At 41.4% G+C, this 19,958-nt stretch overlaps 1 pseudogene; it reads right to left on the bottom strand.

Moving 5' to 3' along the window:
• Positions 1-1,256: 1,256 nt before the first annotated feature.
• On the bottom strand, positions 1,257-18,713 carry LOC142969719 (F-actin-uncapping protein LRRC16A-like; annotated as a pseudogene).
• Between the last annotated feature and the right edge of the window lie 1,245 nt (positions 18,714-19,958).

Raw genomic sequence — 19,958 nt, 5'->3', positions numbered from 1 at the left:
TGTGTGTGTGTGTGTGTGTGAGAGAGAGGAAGAGAGAGACTGTACTGTAGCATTGTATTTGCAATCTGGTGGCTGTATTGTTGCAGTGCAAGTCAAAAGTTGCAAAGAAAGACAATACAGAGATTTTAAAGCCTGTCAAATTATTTTAATCAATATTAATATTTGCACAAATAAATGTCCAACACCAGCAGAATGACTTAGTGGATCTTATTGATCCATGACAAAATGGAACAAATAACCTATCAACACTGACAATGAGCAAACATGTCATTTGTGTGTTTTATTTTTCCAGCTCAGGGAAAATGTTCCATTGTTTTGCATAATTTCCTTTTTTTGAATAATGATGAAAGTAGCATTGAATTGATTACATGTAATAACAAATTAATACATACAAAGAATTAATTTCTACATTTATGAACACAATGTACAAGAAGAAAAACAACAAAGGATCAAGACATCACCGGCCACTGTTTTTTATTCCAAATAAGTTAAAAACAAACCCCTAGTATAGTAGTGTACTTAGTACCAAAACAACGTAGGTTTTGCTGAGTTCACATAGGCGTGTGTATGTGTCACAGTGTGTATATTACATGTGCGTATATTACACATTGATATCTACACACGTACACTCCTACATGTATGAAAGCACATATATACATACAGTACAACTCACAGCCACATCATGCAGTCTCACACATGTAGACTCAGGAGTCAAGACTCAGTGTTACTGGTTATCTTCACTTTCTCCACTCCGTGCACCAACAGTCTTTCACACAACTTGACAGAAACACAGCCAGCTGCTTCTGAAATACGAAACAGAAAACAAAAACAGAGAGAGGAGGTGTCCATATGATTTCCTTCCATCAGGATATGGCATATTTCAAACTAAAAGTAATGTTTCAGTTTTGGGACTTTGACTGTAAATCAAAGCAGTTGTTGACATCAGACACTAGATTAACTACATACAGAAGGAACAGTGTTATTTCCGAGCCATGATTAGTGACAAAAAAACCAAAATCTCATCATAATCCTTCAAAGAGACATCCATAGACGTCACAGGAAAAGGTGCACCAGTAAGACTTTTGGCTGTGACTAAAATAACTCTTGCATGGTACAACAAAATACAAGTTGTGCCCTTTTCACACTGGGCATAAAGAGTGAGGTCTGGTGTACATTTAATGTTTAATGTTGGAGCACAGTTTGGCACACAACAACTAGATATAATGATATATATCATTGATATAATGAAGCATTAGTTGGATCTCACATTCAGGTATTTATTCAACAGAAATGAGACAGATTATCATGTTTATGACGTGCGACAAGTGTTTCTGTCATCCCTTTGTATGACTGCAAAGTTGATTGGATAAGGGTTTAAACAATATGCTTTGACAATATAGCATTCTATCCTTTCAATTTGGGTTATTTCCCTTGACTGACGTGAGGCGTCCATGTTTGTTTGTTTTTTAAGGAAAACTTTCAGAACAATTTTTCAGAGTTATTATTACAACTTGGATGTCGATGGTATTTGTAAGTTAACTGGTAATTATAGTAACCCCAATATGAGATGAATGCAGTATAATTTAATGCAAAGGCTAAATGTCTGTCCCAACCGCTTTTTCTAATATTAGTGAAACTGCATGTTTATAATTCAAAGCAAAAAATCCAACGCTAAGGGTACAATCTGTAGAGGTATTAGTTGACACACAATCTGAATTTTTTTAACCGTAACCAATTAATCAGATGAATGATTTTGAACATGATTTTAGAATCTGTATGCTGACTGTGTAGCAGTGTGAAAAGGGCATTTCTCGCTGTTAAAAGACAAAGATGAGGCCTGAGACCAATGTGTGTCGTCGTCGTCGTTGTTGTTGTGTAGCGTTCAGGTCCTGAAAACGCTACATACAGACTAGCCTACAGGTCCCTGTGGTCAAAATCCAGCTACCCTCTGTGCACTTTTCCTTCAGGCACTGTTTTCTCAATCGTTTTCTAACAAATGCCAACTCCTTATCATTTAAAGTTCAAAACTTGTCTTTGGACAGAATAAATTGAAAGTGAACTGAATTTGAAATCCCTGAAGGTCAAGTCTGAAGTGTTTGAAGGCTGGAGTTCCCTCAGTGTGCCGCTTTCACACAAAGATAAGACAAAATAGCTTCTGAAATTGAAAGCAAATGTCAGTGGTTTCCATGTTACCTTCAAGCAGATTATTATACACAACATTACATACATAACATTATAACATCCTGTTTTTGAGTAAGCTTTCATTGGACCATCGGCACACCAGGTAGTGCTACCAGAAGTGAGGAATTAATCTGTCTTTAAGAGCAATTCAGAGTATGTGTGACAGAGTTTAGCAATGATCTATATTCTCATTTGTTTTGACAAGTTCCAGCTAGACATAATGCTGTTTTCTTTTTCTTTACCATAAAGCACCACAGACATGTTTATGATGGGCCTCTGTATTGCTCTTTAATGACAGACACATACTCCTTTCCCCCACAAACAGCAGAAAAAAGACATCCGCAGTTTAAAGGTATCATGATACAGTAAATGTTTTTTTTTTTTTTTCTCACAGTGTCTAAACACAGAACAGTGTTAGTTAACAGTGCTGAAGCCGTATGGATTGGTGATCAGTGATGTTATAGTGCACCACAGTCCTCTCAAAGCAACACTTCATATGGTTACTCCAACTCTCCCACACAGAGACAAACAAGAGTTCAGACGGGATGTTTGATGTAGTCTCCTCTAAGGGACTTGTGGTTTTGCTGTTAGATAAGCTACATCAAATGTGTATTTCTGATTTATGGTGGGCTGAGATTCTCAGCTGAACCTGTATTTTCCTGAAAAAAAAAAAGATGAATTGCATAATGGATTCAGTCACCTCTGAAGTCCGGAGAAAAGTAACTTGCACATACTGATAATAGCATATAGAAAAATCTATACAAATATATAGAAGGAAACGAATGCCATTGGGTCCTGGTCTGGTTGTATGTTTGAGATCAAGTACAGTACAGTGATCCTGATATTATTGTTACATGTGTTTGGTCCCTGGGAGAAGAGCTATTAGACAAGGAAAGAGAATTTTTTTTTAATGTCCACTCATATTTTCACAGTCTCTCTCTCTCTCTCTGTCTTTTGCACAAAAAGTCTGCTGGTTCCTGGAAGCATCTTTTTTTTTTGTGGTTTACAAACGTCATTCAAGATTCAGTAGTCATTGGCTTAAGATGCTTGAAAACTTCAGGAACCGTTTCCTCAAACCCTGAAAAGGTTATTTTTTGAGAGACATGAGATTTTCACCTGACGGCAGAGAGTAGGAATGAAAAAAGGAGAAAAGGCCGTCTGTGAGGAGGAAGCTCTTAGGAGACTTAGCACAGTTTGGTTTACTAGGTGACAAGTTGTGACTAAAAAAAGATTACAGAGGATATTACCCCAAGTGTTAATATCATTAGTTTTATCTTGTCATAGACAACCAAACTTGAATTTGAAACGGTGTATTGCATGACACTACAGCAGGTCTTCCTGCAAACCAAAGAGGATTTGTACTTTGCGGTCAGACAAAACCTACAGGTACAACCGCTAATATAAATGAAAACATATCAATTAATGATTATTGATTATAGTCCTCCTTTAGTTGCTTTTCTAAAAGGAAAACATGTGAGACTTGTCAACAGGTTTTTGCTGTGAATTTCTCTTACTCATATTAAAATAAAGTCTTTGTCTGCCTCCTCCCCAGAGTCTGAGGACTTTTTGCCCGCTGCCTTGTCCTTGTCTGGGTTTGGAGATTGGTCCTTGGTCTTGAAGGAGCCATGATCCTCAGAGTTGGTACGGAGACGGCTGGGTCGCTGAACAGAGTCCGACACAAACCCCGCCCTCACTAAAAAACAAGAGAGGGAGAAGATGAAAATGACAGCAAGTGTTGACAATGCTTAGAATAAGGGGAAGATAGGGGAAGAGAAAAGAAAGGTGAGGAAGAGAGGGAAATTGTTGAAACTACACATTTTGTTTAAATATATCTGATATTACGTATACTGCTACAGTTTCTTCATCAGAGGGTGACGACCGCATCGTACGTTGTTGTACGTTACAAGAGGTAGTGGAGCAGTCTTCTGTGCATGTGTAGAACGCAGGCATCGAGCACAGACAGAACAACTACGCATACGCAGCTCTTAGTGTCCGTTTTGGAGGATAACCGAGGCTTTACAGCAATAAGTGATGTAAAGCGCAACAATTCACCCTTATCTTTGCGAGCAATCTGCTGCCAAAAACGTCTTAGTAAATGTGCAAAGGAGTGCACGATTACAACTGTAGCAGAAACAATGGATTCTTAGATATACAGCACAAGTTGTAAACCTTTATTAAGGATATACAGATTGTTATCCCTTCGATTGACTGATAATCGTTTAAGAATATTTCCCTACTCTCTGCCCAAAGCATGCTGGGATAGAGTACTTAAAAGGGATTCTGCTCCACACTGCCACTTCACTATTCTTGATCGTCTTCTTCAACATGCAAAAGGAACTAAACATTCCCTTGTGTATACCGCCACCTAATGGCTCTCGATTGACTCTGTAATGATCTGCATCTGACGCATATGGTCATATATGTACAGTGCTTTCAGACAAGGGAGGACAATGTGCAAGTCTTTTTTTTTTTAAACGTTTCTTATAAAGCCCTGAATGCTTTCATGTCCTACATTTATTGTTCCAGCATCATTAAATCTCTAATAAGTAGGAGCAAAGGTTTTTTTCTGGTTAAAAAATGTGTTGTTGTCCAAGAATCCATCTGATGGCGCAGATGTTTTGACATTGCACTTTCTGCACTGAGCAAACAGAAACTACATCCTCTAGCTTTTAAGTCTCTGGAATTATTCAATATGCATATGGTTAAAACGCTGATTTTATTAAAGTTCTATTGATGATACAAAAAAAACAAAAAACTAAGCAGCCAGTGCTTTCAAAAGAAGTTGTCCTTTGCTTAAGAGCAGGAATTAAGCTCATCAACATGAATCAGATGTGTGTGCCTCTGACAGGGCCCAGAGGGCGTCACTGATAACGTTGAGTAAAGAAAATGAAGGGAGGAAGAGCAGAGAGAAGAAAGGGAGACCAAAGGAGAGGACATAATGTATAAAAACATCAGAGGGAAAGGAGCATAGACAGTCATAAATCACCAAGTTGCCGGGCTGCCTGTTACATAATACTGCTGTCACAACCTGACAGTGACATCAAACATCTATCAGTCTGTCTAGGCCCTAGATAATTCCTCTAGATTCAAGGGGAAATCTGCTCTGGCCAAAGGACAGGTTTCAGGTGAAGGAGAAAAAAAAAAGATACTCAGAGATTTTGACAGACAGATTTTGTGACCCACCATCCTGAGTGGTTTTGTTCGTAGAGCCTCCTGACTGCAGACTGTTCTGGCCCTCTTTGTCTTTCTCTGACACCGTCCTCTTCAGCGTTGGAGGAAGAACTGTGGCTTTAGGAGACACGCCACCACTGTTTGGGGAATCTGAGCTCTCATCTGTCAGGAAAAACATATTATCAGCTTATAACAAATATGGTCTCATCCGTCAAACAATCTGACAGGAAGATTAACAACTGAACCACTGCAGCAACAATCCTCTCAGTAATGTGGACATAAACAGTGTGGTAATCAGATCCAATGCTTGTACCTATGCTCCTGCTGGTGCTGCTGGTCCTTGGCTTATGTGGGATGGAGGGTCGGGCAGCCAGGGCAGGCTTCGCTCCCTGTGGCACCGGTGGTTTGGGACTTACTGGCCCCCCAGGAGAACTCGAGGAGGACGTAGCCCTGAGACGAGAGGCCTTGTCAGGCTTCGTCTCGCCACGAGGAGGTGCCTTGTCAGGCTTCGTCTCGCCACGAGGAGGGGTCTTCTCTGGAGAACCAGTCGGAGGATCTGATTTATTAATTGAGCCACTGGGAGAGCGGCTTTCTGAGACGATGGGCTGGGGCTTGGCTGCTGGCACATGCATAAAAATAAATTAAAATCATGCACACAATGATTTTCATGTACCATATGGGTATGAAACCAGACACTAAAACAGGAACGTGATCCACTAATAATCCACTAAAACCAGCTGCAGGTCTGCTTGAGTCACTAACTGTTGAGTTAAAAGTTTTGTTTTCTTCCTATGTTTATCTCAACAGAAAAAAACTCTCACCTGTTGCATTGCTGTCAGGTCTGTCGGGGCTGGAAGACTAGAGGAGACACAAGGACAAAATATTGTATTACGATATGCACGAGTGTAGAACGTTCTTGTTTTGATTCAGTGCAGTGGTGAAGTGATTATACAAACTGAACAGGCAAGTGTCAGCAAGACATCTTAAAGTCTCTTGAAGGTCTTTAGTATCATCAGATTATCTTTACTCTGCAATAATGCCCCCCCCCCCCAAAAAATCCCTTGCATTAAAAAAAGCCCTCTCCTTCTCAAAGTCCTGGGCTGAATTTCAGTCCCAGTAGTGACCATCTTTTTGAGTCTGGTATATTTTACACTTTGCAGTCAGTTTTATATACAGTATATTTGGAGTTTCAAGCTTTTATTGTTGACTGTACGTGTAAAGCAAAGCAACATTCAAACAGGAGGTGGCGCCTTTGTGTTAGAAAATGCCCACACACCCAAGCTCTGTATTAAGTAGTCTCCTGAATAGGTCTCTCCATTACACCTGTATACACACACACACACACACACACACACACACACACACACACACACACACACACACACACACACACACACACACACACACACACACACACACACACACACACACACACACACACACACACACACACACACACACACACACACACACACACACACACACACACACACACACACACACACACACACTTTTCTCGCTTGTCTTCAGCACTGAACACTTAGAGCACTTTGTCCCCAAAACTAAAATATTTAAAGAAGCATCCCTCTATATCTCACTGCCATACCACTTTACTTTTGAAGTTTATCTTTTACTGTCATGTTATTTTGACATTCATTTTACAGAATTGGCTTAAAATAGACTATTTCATTTTTTTATTATTAAATAAATAAATGGAGCATTACTAAAACACCCCTTTTTTTCTACAGGTGGAAGGCTTAACTTGAGTTCAAAGATAATCACTTTTGAATCTCTTGCAAAACTGAGCTTGAATTCTTTCATTAACTTAATTTGATCATATTACAGTAGGGTTTCTCCTTTTTATTGCAGTTTATTAGTGTCACTCTCTTTCTTGTTGACTTTCTTTTGTGCCGTGTTTGTTTTTGCGATGGTTTGCAAAAGTGAAAGGAAGAGCACCACTATCATCTCTTCCATGTTGAAGACAGCTCCAAAAGAAGCAGGTAATTCAACCTTGAGTTGAGTTTTTTTATCAACTACATTTTGCAACTACAACCTCACTTTGTAACTGCCTTGCAAGTTACGACCCAAAACAGATGTTGCAGGATAAGGATATTCTGTGTTTGATTATGGGGGGCATATTCATCTTGTCCTATGAAATTAAAATCAGGCACAAGACATTTGCCACATGGTGGCGTCTCCCATCAGTACCTTACTTTTCCCTTATTCTTGTATCTTTTGCTTTTTGAAATCACACCGCCTCACCTTGTGTGCTCTCCTCTCCTGCTTGGCCTTCATCTCTGCGAGGAGGCCGCTGCCCATCATTTGCAACCCTTGGTACCGCCGGCCTCCCTGAGGGCTGCCCCTGCCGTCCGAACACTCCCAGGGCTCGTCCATGGAGTCTGGCGTCCTCAGCTCCTCCGAGCGGTCTGAGCTGCTGCTGTAGTCTGTGTGCTGGGAGCGGCTGGAGGCGTCTCTGCAGGAGGGACAGGAATTATTAGGGTATCAGGGGCCGACTGGTACATTCAGAGGTACTGTGAAATCTGTTGTTCTATAACAAGAAAATATTCATCTGTACCTGGACTTTGGCTCAGGTGCTGGCCTTTGGTGAAGAGGGCTCCTCAGGGATGGAAGCCGCCGTCGAGGCTACAGTGGCTGAGGATGTACCTGAAGCTGGATTGGTCGCCTGGTTTTTCTCTGACTTACCCGAAACTGGGGGGGGGGGGGGGGGGGGTCGTCTGATTTTTTTCTGATTTGTCCAATTTATCTGCTTTTTCGGATTTGGTGGAACGTTTGATGAGGTTGAGGAATCCTCCTTTACTCTTCTTCTTCTCTCCATCATGAGATTCTGAACTCTTGGAACGTCTGAGAGGAGACAGAACGAGAGACAAAAAAGTATTAAATAATTAATACATAATAGTAAAATATAAATATTAGAAGCAAGTATAGTTGAATACATCTATACTGGAATACATATTCAGACAGTCCTTCATGACAAAACTCTAAATGAAGCATGATCCTCACTTGGAGTCCATCCTGGTGACTTTTGTGGAGAAGAACTCGTCCACACCCTCGTCCACCCTTCCCATTAGGCCGTTCTGCTCCCCATCCTGAGATGGAGCACTGTTGATTTGCTGAAAGAGGAAGTTGAAGGATCTGGTACCATGTCTGGAAATGAACTTTAAAAATCCATACAAAGCAGCTGAGCTTTACTCACAGGTATTTTGCTGGAGTGCTTTTTCTTGTTCCTTCGTGGTCGCAGTTTGGTGAAGTGCTGCAGCTTTTTTTCCTCCTCGGACGGCAGCTCCACCATCCCTCCTGGCGGTCGGTGCTCCAGTTTTGGCAGGACCTGAGATGGAGTAGGTGGAGTTTGAGATGAAGTTGATGCTTCGTCCACATGGATAGGGACGTCTTCCAGGGCCTTGTCCAGGTCAAACGCCATCTCTGTGGATTAGACGGTCATTAGAAGGTTCATTGTAGATACACATTGAATATTCAAGAGTACTTCCTTCCACGTGTCATCAGGTAGCACAAGATTGAGGAATTATTTGAAAGACCAAAGGCAGAATGATTAAAACCAGCCACCCTGATCCATCCGCTTTTTATATTATCAAGCAGAAAGATAATGTACTATTTGATTCTAATACAGCTAAATGTCACGACATATAAATAAAAAAAATATAATATACTGCTTACCAAAGGCACGAGACACTGGCCGAAGCATTCTGCTGTGGATGCTCTTCCTCTTGGATTTTGGAGTCATCTGAAAGAGGCGCACAGAATCAAATAAAATTTCTGGTAATTGTTAACAAATTGTCCAAGTCATTTCTATCACTCAAGACCAGTAGAGCTTTTAGTACTGTCAAACATCATGAAATTGATCAGCTAACTCTGTGGCTATTTGGGATTCTGTCCACATCTTATTTTAACTACACTAGATTTCATAGTTTGTACTAAGACCAGACATCATCATGTAATTATTAACAAATTATAGAGTTACTTATTATGTTTTTTTAGACGGTACTTATTATGATGTTGCATATTATATTGTGCTGTGATCCACATTTACAAGGTGGTGATGACGCACATAGTGCATTGAGTGGAGAGAAACAGTGCAATGTGGCTGGATGCATAACAAAAAAGTTAATTTTCAAATATCAGTATTCAACTATGTTAAATAATTTGGAGAGTGAGTGAGGAAGTAATAGATAAATGCGTCCTACGATACTCGTAGTGTAGCTTTTCTACACCATCTTTAAAATACATCACCAGGATTAAATATTAAAATACGTGAGGCTCTTTGTGTTGTAGCACAGAGAAATGTGAAGCAAGCCGGCGCAGCAACGACAGACAGAAAAGGAAAAGAGCAGCGTGAGCAGAAAGTGAATTGAAAAGAGAGTTTAGAGGGACAGTCGAGAATTACTTACACTGGTGCAGCACAAAATCTCCATGGAGCAAAGGTGGAAAGAGAAGGAAGAACAGAGGAAAAGAAGATTGAAGAGGAAGAAAGACAACACATAGTAAAGCCTAGTGAAGACAAAAGAAAGATAGCTGGTGTTCTTGTAAAAGTAGAGGTGAATAGGACAGAGAGGGATATAAGATGAAAAGAGGGGCAAGACACCAGAGAAACAGACAGGACCAGAGACCGAAGAACATGCAGCTTCCTGTTGACTGCAGCCTGCATTTACTGTACATCCCAACTCACACACATTATTACATCAACACAAAAATCAACAAAACAAACGTGGTGAAAAGCAACCGTTCCAAGGGTTGACTACATTTGAAAGAGTGGTAGGTGATGAGGAAACAATAAGACTCAGGTACGTCTCCACACACACACATATCTGCCCTCATAGAGTACAAATGAACCAACCTGAAATGCCAACTATAAAAGCAAAACAGGTTTTTAGCATTTTGCAAAAAGTTCTGTTCTGATATTTACTGAACATCGAGACAATTCTTTAAATTAATAGTAAATTCTATCCTCAATTGTCTTTGGCAAATGTAGAGTAGCCAAGGTCTATTTTTTTCCAGTAGAGGGTGGTATTAGGTTGTAGTTTGCGTCATACAACTAAATCGAACATTTAATTAATAAATGTAATTTGAGTCGCATGAAAAACACGAGGTGCCTAGATAATAATACATGAAATAAATCACGGACAGTTAAAACACACGGTTCCACCCACGCCTACCATGCATGTCTCTAGATCCTCCAGCCTCTCAGCCTCCAGTATCTCGGTCGATGCTCTTTTAGGAATCTTTTCCTCCGGGACGTCCAGATCCACAGACTCCTGCTGCACCAAGGGGCGACCTCGCCGCACCAGGTGGTCTGCCTGGTAGGAGGAGAGGAAACCGGGAGCAGAGGTGAAGATGTGGATATAATTGGCAAGAATGGTAACGGAGAGATAAGGAGAGGTAAGATGGAATGTGAGGAATTGACAGAAATGGAGGATAAAAAACAGATATAAATGAGTTTCAGAGAGATTTACATATGTTACAGCAATTTAGAGGGCAAGTTATCAGCCATTGTTAATGAATCAATGAGCCAGTTGAGAGCTTTGTTGACTTTAATCTTACCAGAGTAAGTTGTGAAGTGGAAAGAGCCTCCAGAATCTCACGTGGTTGACACCCACTGGTCTCAAACCACATCCCAAATAATGTCATTTTGTATCCCTTTTAAACAGCATGTTGGGAACCTGTTAAAACTGTGTTTGCTCTAAAAACACATTTCACATGATGACATCCGTCACTATAATCACATGTTTTAAAGAAATGGACTTACGTTTATGGTTTTAATATTGCTTCAGCACCCCCTGCTGGTTTAAATTAGTAAATTATGTGATTGTGGCATTATAAATATCTGAGAAAAATTGCTGACATCAGGTATTACTTTTATTGTCCTTGCCCCGAATTTTTATCATTCAAATCTTACTGGAAAAATGTATTTTACCACTTTGATTGTTTCACGGATGTCAAGGTCAGCACAGTCCTTAATATCTATTATGGCTTCTTCTGGGGATCCACCAAAGAGCACATGCAGGATAGCTGGGCTGAGTCCTCCAAGGCATGGCCCATTATGGAGGAATGAATGACCAAGCATTCGGCCAGCAGCAACAAAGAAGTCACTCTCCAAAAGGTAATGCCAAGTGGAGGGAATCAGATGATCTTGTTCCCCCTCAAAAAGAAGAGTTCCTCCTGGTACTTCAATTAAAAGAGAAAAGTGAAAGAACATTGATAGTGCAGAATGTAAAGGACATAGACATTCAAACTTTCATACAGAATTAGTAAGGAAATATCAATCAGCCACTGAATACTTTGGGTGATCCTGTAGAAACCTACAGGGCCACAGCAGCTGCGTCACATTTGTTTGTTTTTTTAAGGTTTTAGGTATTTTCTACAAACCAAACACAGAGCCTGATAGCTGACAACCAGCCGTCAGCCAAAGTGAATATTCACTTAAAAGTCATCTCAAAACCATACTGAAGTTTGGACATGATGCTTGCAAAGAAATGGCGAGTCACGTCATCACCAATTGCTGGATCTCCTGAAAAAGCAAAATACACAGTACAGACATCAGTTAAATGAATAGATGATCATTTTTTACCTTTAGTTTTGCGTGTGTAACCAATTTACCCTCGAGTGTGCATGTCAAGGGGCAAGCCCACTCAACATTAGCCATCTTATAAAAAGAAAGGACTGTCCTCTGCACTGTCTCCAAGATCCATGGTAAGATATAATGATTTTCTAGTTGCATGCTGGCTTAAAATGTCTTCTTTGAATCTCTTTGCTGCTTCACTGGGATTTGAAAGAATTTTCCAATCTAAAAATAGTTTTTAAATTATTCCAATTAATACTGGATGAGTTGATATGTAGAGAGCAACAATTTATTGGAATAAATGATGTAACACACCATTTGGCGACTTCGTGTTGTTCCAGAGATTTTGAGCAACTCAAATCCTCCCCCTTGTCTGAGTTTTGGATATGCCTCTAAAATAAATTCTCTAAAGTCATCTGGATCAGTACGACTACCTGAAAATAGAAGATAATAATACAAACAATCGATCTAACTTGAAATATAATAACGTTTAATGTTTTTGAAAGGTAACTTGATTCAAGAAAAATACGTCTGTCCATCATGATGCCTGACTTACCTCGGAATGCAAGACGTTTTTCCCCTAGTCCTGCAGCAGCAAGTCCATCTCTGGCTTATCGGTTTGTCCTCAATACAACAGAAAGAGTGAGTGTACGAATGAAGTCGTGCAGGCGCAGCAACAGTTCGCCTCCTTCTCCCTCTAATGCAGGGGTCACCAACCTTTTTGAAACTGAGAGCTACTTCAAGGGTACTGAGTAGTACTGAGTAGTACGAAGGGCTACCCGCGTTCAAACCTCTAGTCTGGGCCTTTTCGGTCGGATTGTGTTGCCTCGCCTCTACCCCCGCCACCCCTGAGTTGTTGCCCCGCGGCCTGTTCCGAGGATTTACGGACCTGACGACGGGGTGCGCTCGCAGCTCGCGTCTGGCACCAACGGGATGCGCCCGCCATTCAGAACCTGAAAACCTAGTGTGGTCCGCCAGCCTCGTCCCGGCTGTCCGCCGTGCGCCTCCGGGTACCCAACTCTTAACTCTCTGCAAGCGTTTTTGATTAAAAAAAGAACAACAACTACAATTTTAGACGGAGCTCCATAATGACTAGTGCTATTTTTAGAACATGTCTTGCGGGCGACTCACTTGGTCCCTGCGGGCGACAGGGTGCCCGCGGGCACCGTGTTGGCTACCTCTGCTCTAATGTATGGACCAGACGGTCTAGAAACCTCGGCTAGAATCAAGTGAAGAGGATAAGCTATAATCAGAGAATAAGGACGTTGCAGAAGACGCATGTTGGCTAACGATATCATCGCACAATTTACAGGAATGCGATCTGACGCACAGCATGAATAAATAAATCACTCATCACCGGCGATAGTAATTTAGTCTACACAAGGGATTTAGCATGGAAAACATCCCGCAGCGGGTCTGCCAGCGGCCGCCCGGTCTCCGAATGGCCACAGCTGGCGCATAGAATGACTCAAGATTCTCAAGATGAAAGGCAAAACAGACTCTAGAACGGCATGACGTCACAAAGAGATGAAAGGCACAATCATTTGTCCAGATCAAAGGCAAAGAAACTATAAAGCCTACCTACCCCAGACTTTGTCCACAGTTATTGAGAACTTTCAAGACACACAGTACAGCTATTTATTCCTTCCTTATTTGAATAAATAAATATGAATCCGGCACAAATTAATCAATTTAGGGAGCGTCAAATGTTGAATCAGCAGGTCCGAATTAATAACCTTGAGCAGCAGCTAAAGGTAGCTAAGGATGACAATGATGTTAAGTCGGCCCAAATCAATGACCTTGCGCAGCAGCTAAAAAGAGCTAAGCAGGGAGCTAAGGATGACAATAATGTCAAGTCGGCCAAAATCAATGACCTTGAGCAGCAGCTAAAGAGAGCTAAGCAGGGAGCTAAGGATGACAATGATGTCAAGTCGGCCAAAATCAATGACCTTGAGCAGCAGCTAAAGAGAGCTAAGCAGGGAGCTAAGGATGACAATTATGTCAAGTCGGCCAAAATCAATGACCTTCAGCAGCAGCTAAAGAGAGCTAAGCAGGGAGCTAAGGTTGACAATGATGTCAAGTCGGTCAAAATCAATGGCCTTGTGCAGCAGCTAAAGAGGGCTAAGCAGGGAGCTAAGGATGACAATGATGTCAAGTCGGCCAAAATCAATGGCCTTGAGCAGCAGCTAAAGAGAGCTAAGGTTGACAATGATGTCGAGTCGGTCAAAATCAATGGCCTTGTGCAGCAGCTAAAGACAGCTAAGCAGGGAGCTGAGGATGACAATGATGTCAAGTCGGCCCAAATCAATGAGCTTGTGCAGCAGCTAAAGAGAGCTAAGGTTGACAATGATGTCAAGTCGGCCCAAATCAATGAGCTTGTGCAGCAGCTAAAGAGAGCTCAGCAGGGAGCTAGGCTTGACAATAATGTCAAGTCGGCCCAAATGAATAAACGTGGGCAGTTTCTAAAGTGGTCTAAACATGACAATGATGTCAAGTCGGCCCAAATCAATGGCCTTGAACCGGAGCTAAAGGGAGCTAAGGATGACAATGATGTCAAGTCGGCCCAAATCAATGACCTTGAACAGGAGCTAAAGTGGTCTAAGTGTGACAATGATGTCAAGTCGGCCAAAATCAATGTCCTTGAGCAGGAGCTAAAGGTGGGTAGGCATGACAATAGTGTCAAGTCGGCCCAAATCTATGGCCTTTCGCAGCAGCTAAATACAGCTAGGCAGGAAGCTGATGACAATGATGTCAAGTCGGCCAAAATCAATGACCTTGAGCAGCAGCTAAAGAGAGCTAAGCAGGGAGCTAAGGATGACAATGATGTTAAGTCGGCCCAAATTAATAACCTTGAGCAGGAGCTAAAGTGAGCTAAGCAGGGAGCTAAGAATGACAATGATGTCAAGTCGGCCCAAATCAATGACCTTGTGCAGCAGCTAAAGAGAGCTCAGCAGGGAGCTAAGGATGACAATGATGTTAAGTCGGCCCAAATTAATAACCTTGAGCAGGAGCTAAAGTGAGCTAAGCAGGGAGCTAAGGATGACAATGATGTTAAGTCGGCCCAAATTAATAACCTTGAGCAGGAGCTAAAGTGGTCTAAGCATGACAATGATGTCAAGTCTGAAGAGAGCCTCTTGCCGGCTCCAGCTGCTGAGACTCGGACCACACAGTGGTTTCGCTGTGCCAAAGGTATACTGAAAGCAGGATTGTTTGTTGGCATCGCTGTCGTTGGAGTGGGAATAGTGAGCACTTTAATGGGTCAGACTGGAGTGTGCAACCTGTCAAGGCCCATATGATGATTAGCACAAAGATAACATGTTGTGAGTGTGATGCCCACCAATGTGTTGTCACATTGTTATGCATTTTGTTTTCATGCACAGCCAATATGTTATAAAGTGAGCACACTTGTTTATTCCAGCAATAGTTTTATAAGTGACTGACCTAGTGGGAACAATGATGTTGCCACTAAAGCCACTAGAAGACACTGTACTCCAGAGAAAGCTAGCACGACGTGAAGAGCGAAGCAGGATGTGAAATCCTTCTTTTCAAGTGACCAAGCGTTCAGGAGAGAACTGCAAGGCTAATAATGTTTAGCATTTTAAGACCATCCTACAGTTATAGATTCTGTTATCCTTCAAGTTCGAGACTTTCTATCCATCTTTAACTTTTTATCTCATAACTTTCTGTCTCATAACTTTGACTTTCTATCTGATAATTTCGACTTTCTATCTCATAACGTTGTACCTCCCCTAGGCCACTGCATAGCCTGGGGTAGCTTGACTTTAGGGTCGCCATGTCTATGCTGTCAACACGAATGAGTAAGGGCCACTATGGCTGGCAACAATGGCATGCGCAGGTTTTTGACCACATAGACCTTTGCCATGGTTTGCTTGGCTCCTATCCTCAGCAGCAGTCTAGTGAACCCCAACACATCTAGAGGAATCCGTCCTGGACCAAGTAAAGGCTTCTCTGCCTTCTGGAGCACAGTCTGCTGTGCATTGGAAAGAATGCTCTTAAAACAGACTGTTTTAAAACAGTGACATCCGCTCCGGTGTCAAGTTTGAAAGTGAAAGTTTTGTCCTTAACGTCTATATCAACAGTCCATGGATCAGCATCAGATGTCACAGAGCTGAGAAAGAAACTCTCCTCCTCTTCCTCAAGACCAAGCACGGCTTTACCAGCAAGGCACACACGCTGGTAGTGACCTTTTATTCCCACAGGAACGGCACTCTGCATCCTTAGCAGGGCACTCGTTTTCAGGGTGGGGCATACCACCACATCTGTAACACTGGGAGCTCTTTGGACTTGTACTCTGAGAGCTGTGTGGCTTTGCGACATTACTTTTGAATTTGCCGAATTTAGGCTTTTCCTTTAGCTGTCTGCCTATTATCTGATATAATCAATGTGTTGTAATTTCATTGAATGTGTTGTAATTCTGTTATGACATCTATTGCACTTATGTCCATCATGGGAGAGGGATCCCTCCTCTGTTGCTCTCCCACAGGCCTCTTCCTTTTTTTACCCCGTTAAAGGTTTTTTTTGGGAGAGTTTTTCCTGTTCCGATGTGAGGGTTCCGGGACAAGAGGATGTCAAATGTGTACATATTGTAAAGCCCTCTGAGGCAAATTTGTAATTTGTGATTTTGGGCTATACAACAATTAATTGAATTGAATTGAATATCCATCTGTTTTCTCCAATTACAGGCTCTACCAACAACCATCACTGCTGCTGCCTCCACCTGCAGATCCTCGCAGACACCTGCCGCCTGAACCTTCACCTGCAGCCATCAACCTCGGCCTCCACCTGAAGACGCTACCAGATGACTCTAGCTCCACCTGAAGCCTCCTCCATCAACCTCCATCAACCTGCACTGCTGCCTCCTCTCCTATTGCCATGTGAAGACCATAGAGGAACAGCAAGGACCAGAGACACACTCGTAAATATCACCTCTCAGATAACAAACAGAAACATAGCTGTGTCATAATAACATGTCTGGGCTGAAGAAGTAAAGCTGCCTTTCTGTTTACATCCTTCTTCTCCTCACAGCTATTTCCACACATTGACTGACTGTGATGCTGAACTTCATGGACCAGAGAGCGCTCTTCTTCCTCCTCAACTCAAGGTAGAGTTGATCAGCCAGATGTTCAGCAGTGTGAGATATTTGGTAGTGTCTCAGTGTGCAGCTGTGCTTCTTCAGCTCATCTGATTTTTTTTAATGGAGGGTTGGTGATGCGTGTTATTTCAATACAACACATGTTCTTTGTGGTTTCCTCCAGACCCTGTTGGACTTCACATCCAGATCCACAAGGAGCTGATAGAGAGCCGATGAGGACGATCCCTTCTACCAGAGCTGTGTACCAGAGATGCTTTGTCCTCCTCCACATCCTGCACATTCGCCACCGACTCCTGCTGCTCCTCTCCCAAACTGAGAGCGCCCCTCCCTGTCTCAGTTCCACCACCGCCAGATTAGTGGAAGTCTGAAAGATGCAGAGACGGCCAGTTAGCTCGCTCTGTTACTGTGCACGTGTAAACCTTTTCACTGTTGCTCAATAAATGTCCATCATTCTCTGCAGTCATCAGATCAGTCGTTTGTGTCCACAAGAGTTAACATAAACAGACACGTTCATATTAGAGATCATAGTCAGTTTTTTTTATGTTTTTACTTCAGTTTACCAGCAGATATTTTTACTTTATTTTTACTTTCTGATAAATGAGTTGATACAAATTATTTATTGGTTAAAAATGCTTACGTTTATCACTGTAAAATAATAAATGTCTTTCATATATGAAATTCATGTCTTTAATGCTTTATAAGCACAATCATAACACATTATAATGTATGTGCCGTCTTACCACCTAATAACCTCAGGATGGCGCCACAGCTACGGTTATTTGTTTCTAGGTGTGTAACATCACGTATTCGTATTAAACCGTTCGGTACGAGGCTTATAAACCGAACAATAATACTAGTGCATTTGGAAAATGCAGAAGTAAATATAAAGATTTCGGTGGAGACACCGGTCTGTCTGTCTGTTTAGTTTCCGGGTCAGCGCCTGACCCCGGAAGCAAAACAAAACACAGCTGAGGCACGTATGTTCTGCGAGGCTATGCTAAACTAGCTTAGTAAGGAAAACAACACGCACAAACTCACGCCACATTCTCCCCGCAGCGTTTAGGCAGCTGTTCCCAACTGATTCAAACAGGGCTAAGCAATCGCCACACAATCCCCATTTCTCCAGACCATCATTCTTGTTTGTAAAAGAAAACAGCCCAAACAGATTCAATTGTCCGGACCCTAAACCCACGCAGGACGGTATGCTTCGTAATTAACGGACAATGCATATGGTCAAAATCTATGTAATTACCACAATGACAAGAGCGAACTCACAAGAACCAGTCACATATATTTACAACAAAACGTGACAAAACAATCCAGCAACGCTCACACTAAAGAGCAAGGGCCATTCAAATATTATTTACATCAGGGAACACTATCCATAAACGACACGATAGGCAAAATTAACACACTGCAGATGTAAAGAAAACAAAAGCAGTTTCACTTACCAAACGCTGTTCTATTTGTCCAGACAATCGTGGTCCTCCAGAAATCGGATGAGAAGAGCAGCAATGTCATCGGCTCTCTTGTTGCCGGGTAACATAAAGCCTTATAACAAGGCGTACTATAGGATCATCTCATCACTGGTAATCAAGGCATCACATGTATCACCTGCATTAACGTGTCACCTTTTTTTCTGGCTGGTTTCAGTGAAGTTTCTTCATGTGTGAGTCCACAAAGATTTGAGACTTGAGATAAATCCTCATATGTTAAGTTCAACTTTTACTATTTAGTTTGGATACAACTTGTTGTATTTCTTATTTCAATCACAAGATGGTGCCATCATATTTAAAGCACACACAGGTGACAAGCAGGTGATACATGGTTTGATCACCAGTGATGTGATTATATTATAGGATGCCTTGTTATGTGTGAACATGTTTTTGGAAATGTATAAAAAGTTGTTTGTAACTTAGACTTCTTCCTTCTGACTTCGTAAAAACCACTCCTCCTCTGTGTGTGTGTGTGTGTGTGTGTGTGTGTGTGTGTGTGAGAGAGAGGAAGAGAGAGACTGTACTGTAGCATTGTATTTGCAATCTGGTGGCTGTATTGTTGCAGTGCAAGTCAAAAGTTGCAAAGAAAGACAATACAGAGATTTTAAAGCCTGTCAAATTATTTTAATCAATATTAATATTTGCACAAATAAATGTCCAACACCAGCAGAATGACTTAGTGGATCTTATTGATCCATGACAAAATGGAACAAATAACCTATCAACACTGACAATGAGCAAACATGTCATTTGTTTGTGTGTTTTATTTTTCCAGCTCAGGGAAAATGTTCCATTGTTTTGCATAATTTCCTTTTTTTGAATAATGATGAAAGTAGCATTGAATTGATTACATGTAATAACAAATTAATACATACAAAGAATTAATTTCTACATTTATGAACACAATGTACAAGAAGAAAAACAACAAAGGATCAAGACATCACCGGCCACTGTTTTTTATTCCAAATAAGTTAAAAACAAACCCCTAGTATAGTAGTGTACTTAGTACCAAAACAACGTAGGTTTTGCTGAGTTCACATAGGCGTGTGTATGTGTCACAGTGTGTATATTACATGTGCGTATATTACACATTCATATCTACACACGTACACTCCTACATGTATGAAAGCACATATATACATACAGTACAACTCACAGCCACATCATGCAGTCTCACACATGTAGACTCAGGAGTCAAGACTCAGTGTTACTGGTTATCTTCACTTTCTCCACTCCGTGCACCAACAGTCTTTCACACAACTTGACAGAAACACAGCCAGCTGCTTCTGAAATACGAAACAGAAAACAAAAACAGAGAGAGGAGGTGTCCATATGATTTCCTTCCATCAGGATATGGCATATTTCAAACTAAAAGTAATGTTTCAGTTTTGGGACTTTGACTGTA

This window comes from Anarhichas minor, unplaced genomic scaffold (genome assembly GCF_050575085.1).
Source record: "Anarhichas minor isolate MPS153535 unplaced genomic scaffold, ASM5057508v1 ptg000041l, whole genome shotgun sequence".
NCBI classification, from domain to species: Eukaryota; Metazoa; Chordata; class Actinopteri; order Perciformes; family Anarhichadidae; genus Anarhichas; species Anarhichas minor.
The sequence above is the reverse complement of the archived record's forward strand: the minus strand, read 5'-3'. Positions and strand labels throughout refer to the sequence as shown.